This window comes from Chrysochloris asiatica, unplaced genomic scaffold (genome assembly GCF_000296735.1).
Source record: "Chrysochloris asiatica unplaced genomic scaffold, ChrAsi1.0 scaffold00077, whole genome shotgun sequence".
NCBI classification, from domain to species: domain Eukaryota; kingdom Metazoa; phylum Chordata; class Mammalia; order Afrosoricida; family Chrysochloridae; genus Chrysochloris; species Chrysochloris asiatica.
Window position 1 is genome coordinate 10,605,515 of NW_006408595.1, and position 7,516 is coordinate 10,613,030.

General features: G+C 37.9%; 1 pseudogene; it reads right to left on the reverse strand.

The window, feature by feature from the left end:
- Positions 1-5,926: 5,926 nt before the first annotated feature.
- LOC102823596 lies at positions 5,927-7,034 on the reverse strand (annotated as a pseudogene).
- Positions 7,035-7,516: the final 482 nt, after the last annotated feature.

Below are 7,516 nucleotides of genomic sequence, written 5' to 3' on the forward strand. Positions count from 1 at the left end.
TGGCCCAGGATCGGACATTGTTTCGTTCTGCTGTGCATGGGGTCACTATGAGTCGGTTCCAACTCGATGGCACCTGACAACAACAGCATAGGCTTACTGACTCGACAGCATTTAATAACAATTGGTCATAAAAAATACTAGAGGAACCTGAGACTATGCCCCTCGACTATCTTTCAAGTCTGGATAGGAACTCACCCTCATGGCCCAATTTGCATCCAAGAAGTAGACAGGTATTTAGGGTGAACAACACTAGGAAGGCATGCTCACCATGGAACTGTCGATTATTACAAATCAAAAGGGCAACATTTACCTACTGATAAACTAGAGAAGGGATGGAATAGAAATAGAAATCACAGGGATGAAACAGAATAACTGTTATTGCACAAAGGGGATTGCAATCGTTGAGATGAAACAAAGTGTATGAATTGTTGAATGTAAAACTGATGAACTTGTCTGTAAACCTTCACTCAATTCATAATAAATTTTTTTTTTTTTTTTAAAGAAACAGCATATTGCATTAGGCAAATCTACTACACAGGACCTCTTTAAAGTGTTTGAATCAAAGATGTCAATTTGAAGACTAAGGTGTACCTGACCCAACCATGGTATTTTCAGTGACCTCATATGATTGTGAAAGTTGTACGGTGAATAAAGAAGACCATAGAAAAATTGATGCATTTGAATTATGGTGCTAGAGAAGACTATTAAAAGTACCATGAACTTCCAGAAGAACAAACAAATCTTTGTTTTAAGAATTAACAGCCAGAATACTCCTTAAAAGCCAGGATGGCGAGACCTTGTCGACATAACATGTACTTTGAACATGTTATCAGGAGGGACCAGTCCCTGGAGAAAGACATCATGCTTGGTAAAGTGGAGAATCTGAGAAAAAGAGGAAGACCCCCAACAAGAAGGACTGAAACAGTGGCAGCAGCAATCGACTCAAGTGTAACAATTGTGAGGATGGTTCAGGACCAACCAGTGTTTCATTCTGTTGTGCATTGTGTAGCTGAATTGGAACCTTATCAATGGCACCAAACAACCACTAACAACATTTCCTGTGGTTAGAATCCCATTTGGGAATGGGCTATCTTTGTTATGTGAATGAGGCAGAATTAGTGTAGGGTTTTATCTAGAGTTCATGTTTTTTGAGATAGGTTGGTGTTAAGTTGGTTCCAACTCATAGCGCCCTGCATAGGGTTCCAGAGAAGTGGCTTATATGTTTGATCAGCTGACCTCAGGGTTCAAAGCAACCTGTAGCCAAGTGCTTATCCTATAAGAGTAAACAAGTAAGCAGAGGAGAGACAGGGCCAGGTAGATGCCAAAACACATGGAGATCTCCAAGCAATCACAAAGCATATGTGATGAGACAAGGACCTTCCTTCAGAACCAACAGAGAAAGAAACCCTTCCTCTAGAACTATAGCTCTGAATTCAGGCTTCTAGCCTCCTAAACTGTGAGAACATAAATTTCTATTTGTCAAAGCCATCATTCTGGGACAGCAGCATTGGATGACTAACACACATCCTTGTTTTCTCAGCTTGGTCCTTCTGTTTGCTTGCTTGCTTAGTTTCGTTTAGTTTTGTTAATGAGTAAGCAGAATATTTGGTCCAAGTAGTTTTTAATAAATATTTACTTGATCCAAATACATGGAATTTTTCCATGAACTTTTGGAAACCCCCTCATATAGTCGTATTTGAATTTTACAAAACATCATATATAAATAACCTATAACAATAACAATATATAAAAATTAGCTTCTTACGCAGACATACAAGGCAGTACAAACTGAAAACTTTATTAAATTAATATCCATAGTATCAGTTATTGTTTAAAAACAAGTTTTAATGCATAGCGCTTGATATTTCTTTGAATCTGTTTCAATCAGAGTATGAAGATGAAACGGTTAGATCTAGGCTAAAATGATTTAGGTTAAAAAGAAGAATTATTCTTCTAAAAGTATGGCATAATATTTATAATAAGGTATCATCTTTACTTAACCACACTATTAAAGATATCTAATTTTATTTAGGAGTCCTAGTGTGGTGCTGTGCGTTAATGCACCAGATTACAAAGCCGTTTGAACTGTAAGGTCAGCAGTTCAAGCTCACCAGCTACTCCTTGGAAACCCTATACAGGGTCTCTATGGGTTGGAATCAACTCGACGACACTTAACAACAACATAGAAGAAGCCATGGTGGCAGAGTGGGTTAAACATGGCTAGTAACCGAGAAGTCAGGTGTTCAAACCCACAGGCAGATGGATGAAGCAGTCTGCTACCATAAAGATGTAGAACCTCAGAATCTCTGTGGAGCACTTCTGCTTTACTGTGTCCTATAGAGTCGCTAGGAGTCTAAGTCAATCCAATAGCAGTGGGTTTGTTTTTGAAATTTATTTATATTAAAAATGAAACATGCATTATGTTGTTTTAGCTCATAACTGTTTGCTTGTGCACACAATTTGTTCCAAGTGTTTCAAAATTATATTCCTGCTTTAAATATAGCATACTGTAATGTTTCTAATACCTCTAGCAAAATGAATGCTTTCAAAGGGAGCAGAATCATTTTCCCCTTTTGGCACAAAGAACATATCAAATAATCTGGTTCTGCCCCAATAGCTTATTGCAGTAAGAAGGTTCTATTTAGAAGTATATTTCTGTCCAATCTTAATGCTACAATATCAAGCTCATTTGATGGTTCTGTATGTGACTTCTTTACACTGACATTCCCTTTCTTATTCAGTTTCCTCTTGCAACATCTCTCACAGATGCCAACATTATTTAAAGGACTTTCTTCCTCTGGGTCTACTATGAGCACATCATTTTGCATTGTGGACACTGAAGGTTGAACTCTGCCATCACAGCCATTGGTTAGACTGTTGGCAGCATCTTCAGTTTATTCAGGTGCCAGTTTTTCTGGGTCATTACCAGCAACTTCAAATTCAACATCCTTTCCTAGGTCTACAGGTTATGAGGTTTATTAGAGAGAAGCAGTTGCAATTCAGGATCAGAAATGACTCAGGATACAATACTTCCATCAGGACAGTCTCTTCTTAGCTGTGCTTGCAGACAGGTCTATCTTTGGCCCTCTGTCTCATCTTAGCCTCTGCCCTGCTCCCACAAGTGTTACAAAGTTCTTTTAGCTTAAATGCCCAGAGGCAACCCACTCTGCCAGCAAGCTTCCTACCTCAAAGTGCTCAACGTCCTCACTCCATGGGCCAGGAAACCCATAGTGCCATCTACTGACAGTCTCCTAGTTCTGCAACCTTTGCTGCAGCCATTTCTCTGCCACTGCTTCTTGCCATTTTTTGCCATCTCTGATGTTATAAAGGAGCCCTGGTAATGTAATGGATTGCAAATTAGGCTGCTAACCACAAGGTAAGCAATTCGAATCTCGGCAGGAGAAAGATGAGGCTTTCTGCTCTATCAACCCAGTAAGTGTAGAATTTTTTTAAAAAATTATTAATTTAAATTGTGTTCTACATTTTTTTCTCATTCTAACTGGCATCTTCTACTCAGTGTTAGGGAACCATCTAGTTTTTAATGTCTCAGGTTAGAGGAAGCTGTGGATCATGTGGACCAGTCATCCTGTACAGTAATTGCTTCCTTAAATCTTTGGTTTTCTTTTCTTTTAAATCTGGTTGTTTTAGTTTGCACTTTTAAAATTCACAGAAAGTTTCACAATATCTGCTTTCCCCTGTTCATCATCAAGGCTTTATGAAAAAGGCAATGAAAATGTTATCACATTAACTAGGGATGCTTTGGGAAACAAATTCCTTTAATGAGGAACATTTTGCAAAACACACACTTTGGTCCACATTTGAACTCATCTATCCTAAAATTAGACTTTAAAAGCTAAAATATAAAATAACAACAATAAAAAAATAATAGATTTAACACTGACAAGTCTACCAAAATAATGTTTATGGCAAGTTATATAAACAGCTTTACATATTGAATATAACTCAAGGGTAGGGGAAAAGAAGAAAGTATCTGCTGACGATACACTTAAATGCATCTGTTATTAATCAAACATCTCTAATACAGTTTAACAAAGTGAACATCTCCTTTGCCTCTATGGTTGTTTCTCAGATTTTATTTTTAAACTTGTGACGTCTTGACTACAGGAGCTGAATCCTGGAGAGAGAGAGAGAGTACTTTCTTAGTCTTTTTAATGTAAGTAATAAAAGTTCCTATTAGGAAGAATATTGGAGATGATAGATGGAATTTCATTTTGGCTTATGATTTACAAAAATTAGATAAATTTAGCATCTAAATGGAAAAAAAATAAAAATCCAGTGTGGTCTGATTTAGAAAATTTTTAAACAAGTATTACCCCCAAATTTAAAATTTGTGGAATGACATAATACATATATATATTGAGACATCCATTACAGGATCAGTTAAATTTATGATCCTGTTATTTCTACTTTTAATTACTTTTTTTTCTACTCTGCAGTAGTCCTTTGTTGTTGTTGTTGTTGTTGTTGTTGTTGTTATGTGCCGTGGGGTCGGTTCTGACTCATAGCGTCCCTGTACAGGGTTTCCGAGGCTGTAAATTTTTACGGGAGCAGAACACCTCATCTTTCTCCCGCGGAACAGCTGGTAGTTTCGAACTGCTGACCTTGCGGTTCGCAGCCCGATTGGTAACCACTACGCTAGAGGTTACTAAAAATAAAATACCAGAATTCAAGTGTGAAAGAATGGAAATGGAAAGAGGATAGGAAGATAATGAAATGGAGTAGTAATAACAAACATGATTTTTCAAGTTTCCTCATTAACCAAAGCCACAAAATTATGTATTTTGGCTAAGTACCCCTGGGCTGCTAGAAGTAATCAGGAAATGAGCAGATTATTTTAATCATCCCAGTTAGATTCTTAACTAACTCGTGATTTGGACAGCTCACTCATGAAGGGCTGTTTACGTAGACTGCTATGATGGGTTTACTGCCCACTCTGCTCTGCTCCTTTCCAAAAGACTTTCGAAGAAGAACTAAGAACCTCTCACAAGCACAGCAGAAAAGGAAACCACTGGACTACAAACAGAGATTAACACATAAACACTCTACATGTAGCTTAGTCTTGGATGCATCAATTGTCTTATTTCTTGAGATGAAGAATATGAACCTATGGAAAAAAATAAAACCCCACTCTCCCATACTCACTACATTTTTCCTTCCCGATTAGAAGTTTTTGTTGTTGTTGTTTTTGAAAAATCTAAACTTTAAAATATTCCTCATCTTTCATTTCAAATTCCCCCTTTTCTGTTACTCTTTGTGTATGAGACTGTATAAGACTCACACATCAGTGAAAGTAGTCGGGATTATTTTAATAGTAGACACTGAATAAATGTACTTACAGGGAAAAAACAATTATATTCTGTGTGTCTTTTAGAGATGTAAGTGTTCTAATTTTATCAATGAACGACAATTATTCTAAAAGTAAATATTCTCTAAGATAATAAAGTCTGCCATTTATTTGGACAGTACACAATAATATATTCCGTTACAAAGCCTAAGGAGTCAGTGAAAGTTAAACCTCAGAATTCTAACGTTTTCACATGGTATTGTTACTCTGAAATGTTTAAGTGGAATGATGTCCAAATTGTAAACTACGTTGCTAAGACCAAACAATCGCGGACTGTGGAAGACTACAGATCATGAGTAAGTACAGAAAGTTGTTCTCTAGAACTGCTTTTGTCAAAGCCTGGAAAATTAACTAACACATCATTTTAGGAGGAAAAAAGGGGAAGAGGAACTCTACATGTAGATAGAAAACTCTAATGAAAATATCTCAAACTATTTTATATGTTTATTTGATACTGGAAATATGGTCAACTATCATAAAGTTTCCTTCTTCACAAAAATTCCATATATTAAGGACTTACATATCCAAAGAAAGAAACATTCTTTTGCCTGAGCAGGAAATCTAAAAAGGCTCTCCAAAATCTTGACCAGAGATGTCATACTCTGCAATGAAATGCTTGAGTTCTTCAACACACCGCTCACCTATTTCATGTAAATTCTGCCTCAAGGCAAACTGTATAGATTTTTCTAATGAAGGATTTCAATCAGCATTTTCACAACCATCCCAAATGTTTCATAGTCTTGTTGGTACACCTATTCAATCTCTTTAGTTTTTGATGCTATTGCTTTAGAATAAATGGTTAGCTGACTGTCTTCAAATAATTCTATGCCATCTGTTGCATTTGACTCCAGTTCTTCTGGCTGGTCGATGAACAATGGTGCTGCAGATCCCGCCTCGTATTCAGAAATTTTGGGTAAGTTACTCTCCTCTGCCTTCTCTAGGTTTTCATCAGCCCACTTGCTTGCAGCCTCAGCAAGTTCCTTTTCAGTTAGCCTACCAGGCTAACTTTTGATGAAGCAACTGCTAAAGAACTTGAAGGGTATGTATCTCTTGAAGTTTTCAAAGGCTAGACAGGTCTCTCTTTACCTCTTTCGGCTTTCCTTCATTCTGCTGTTTGTAGGAGGCATCAGCATGCATGGATTTTCTATGTTGAGATTGATGGAAAGAGTATGCTTTGCTTCTTTCTGGAGAGTAGCTTCCACGGCTGACACTGGAGCCAGATCTGCTGTGTGGAGAATCCTTTCGGCCTACAGGTGATTCTCTGAAAAAAGGAGCGTCCCTTTTATGAGGAGACTGGTCTCTCGCATAATGGGAAGTGTAGAAACTTTTTCTTCTAAAGCCATCTCTCACTTCCCTGTACCCTGGACTGTCGACCTCTGAAATGATCAACTCTTGACCATCTATAGCCAGATTCATCTCCTCTGTGAGGTGGACCACTTCTTCGATCATGAGAAAAACTGCGGCCCTCGTCATATTCTTGGTAATCCACATGACTGTAATATCTATTGTTGCTTCCTTCACCAGGTCTGTCTAGTAGTGGTGGTTTCTTTGGCACAATATTAACTACTCTATGGTAGCCATCACTGGGATGACTTCGAGGAGGTACATGGTCTCTTGGAAGTCTTTCATAGTCATATCGTCCCTCAGACCACATTTCATTTCTTTTGTAAGCTACTCTCAGAGAGGTAAAATGCACTCAATGACTCTGGGCTGCCAGGAGATCCCATAAACGTAGTTGCCCGTTCTCCACCACTCTCCAAATCTTTGATTTACTTTACTCTCCTTTGCTCCAGATGGGAGGAGACCAATAGTTATACCATAGATGGCTACATTCAACCTTTTAGGGCCCCAGGTGCTACTCACCAAGTAGCATGTAGAACATTATCTTTATGAATTATATTATGCCAGTTGACCCAGAGGTCCCTTGAGATTATGGTCCTGAGCCTTCAAACTCAGTAACTCAGTTCCGTGAGGTATTTGGATATGTCTAGGAAGTTCCCATAACTTTCCCCCTGTGTGCTCTATTATAGATCTAAATATGTATGTAGCACATACAAATATATATACACACACACACACAAATGCCAACAACTATACCTACATACGCACACACATGTATTCTCATGTTCCCTCCCACACCTATACAGCATA